Source organism: Corvus brachyrhynchos, unplaced genomic scaffold (genome assembly GCF_000691975.1).
Source record: "Corvus brachyrhynchos isolate BGI_N302 unplaced genomic scaffold, ASM69197v1 scaffold1120, whole genome shotgun sequence".
Lineage (NCBI taxonomy): Eukaryota > Metazoa > Chordata > Aves > Passeriformes > Corvidae > Corvus > Corvus brachyrhynchos.
The window spans coordinates 989806-991821 of record NW_008235737.1 but is presented as its reverse complement, the minus strand read 5'-3'; positions in this window follow the sequence as shown (position 1 = coordinate 991821).

Genomic DNA, 2016 nt, shown 5'->3' with positions numbered 1-2016 from the left:
AGAAAGAAAGAAAGAAAGAAAGAAAGAAAGAAAGAAAGAAAGAAAGAAAGAAAGAAAGAAAGAAAGAAAGAAAGAAAGAAAGAAAGAAAGAAAGAAAGAAAGAAAGAAAGAAAGAAAGAAAGAGAGAAAGAAGGAGAAAAAGAGAAAGAGAGAGAGAAAGAGAGAGAGAAAGAGAGAAAAAGAAATAGAGAGAGAGAGAAAGAGAGAGAGAGAGAAAGAAAGAAAGAATGAAAGAAAGAAAGAAAGAAAGAGAAAGAAAGAGAAAACGGAGAAAGGAAGGAAAGAAAAACAAGGGGGAAATCCAGAAGGTAGATATTTGTAAGAATAATTTCCTTTGTTATTTTTTTTTTTTCGAAAACCGTTTTGAACTGCGAATTTTTTTGCACATATTTGTTCTTTTTCCAGTCTCAGATGGAGTAACTTCTTTTAAATCGGGGAGGGGGGGGGGAAGTGTATTCAGCCGTCTAGTTTTCTGTGTGATTTTTTTCACTAATCTGGAAGCAGACGATGCAGGAGACCAAGCTTTCCTCTTCAGCTTGGGCTCTTGAAATCCTCAGTAACGGTGGAGGACTCTCCTCAGACCTCCGCCTCGAAATCTTTTCAGAGAAGGAAAATAGAATTTGTTCGCGGTCTGTTCCTGGGAGCCTGGGGGGTCAGGACAAGGACAGCATATGCTCCCAAGCTACAGCCTGGAAAGGCAAGATCTGGTGAGCAGACACTCCTGCCTGCAAAGGCAGGACCGAATGACAGCGAGCAAAGAGAAAAGGGCTGTTGGCATCAGAGGTGCAGCTCTGCATTAATATTCGGTTTATCTCCTATTGCCTATTTCAGATTAGAAGGAATCCCACTTCCTCCCAGTTTCGCCTTGTTCAAAGACTAATGTCCAGTACTGGCGCATTTCAAACACTTTCGGACAGTCTTGGAAATATTTTAACCATTTAGTGACAATGATGGGAAAGACCTTAGTTGGTAGGCAGTGTTACCTTTGCCTGCCTTCCTTCCTTCCTTCCTTCCATCCATCCATCCATCCATCCATCTATCTATCATCTCTCCTTGTAAAACCCCTGCTTGGACGCTGTGGATCCAGGTTTGAGCCTGCCTGCGTCTGATATGGAATTTAATGCCATGAGGAATCATAGGAGAAATGTCGAAGAGAGAATTTCAAAAAGACCCCGCAAACCACAAAACCCCCTATATTTTGGGTTGTTTCTCCGCCAAGCACAGAACTGATGGGTTTGGAGATGCAAGGTTTCGTGCAGGCTGGTTAAGACTGCGAATGTTATGCCGGGCTTTGATTTTTACAAAGCCTTATTTATTGGTGAGCTGCTGGCCCCAAGATGATTATTTTTCAGCCGCTACAAAACAAACCGAATCAGGGGCCAGACGTGTATTTACTGGAGGGGGAGGGGAAGAGGACTTGTTTGCTCTGTGTGTGTGCGGGTGCTTGTGTGCCGGCTTTATGCTTTTTTATTCCTGCCATGTAAGAATCCGGTTTCCAAATAACAATGGCAGGGTGGGGTTTTGGGTAGGGAATTTTTTTTCGAGTTTGTTTTTGTTTCTTTTTCAAGAAAGGGAAAAGACAAGGAAAACTCCTAAAGCATCTGCTCTCAGATACGCACTCACAACACATGCATATCGCAGATCGACTTCTCTGCTCCCACATAAGTGGTTTAAAAACCCAAACAGCCAGGGCGACCGTTCCCTCTTATATTTTAATTTTTATTTGATTTGATTTTTTTTGTCCCAGCCTCCGTCGCCCCGTCAACGTGACTTTTATTTGATTCCCCCCTCGCTCCCTTTATCGATCACGGGCTTCATCTGCTTTAGCCGAAATGGGGAAAGGGGCTGCAGGGGTTATATTTTAAGCCCCTCGCTTTGTTTGTTTGCCTCCCGAGGCAGGATCACATGCCAAAGCGTACATCGATATTTTCCGAGATCGGCGCGCCTCTCCCCACGCCACCCCTTCCCCTAGCCGCGGGGGAGGGGGGGGGGGCGGGGGGGGGAGCCCCCCAAAAA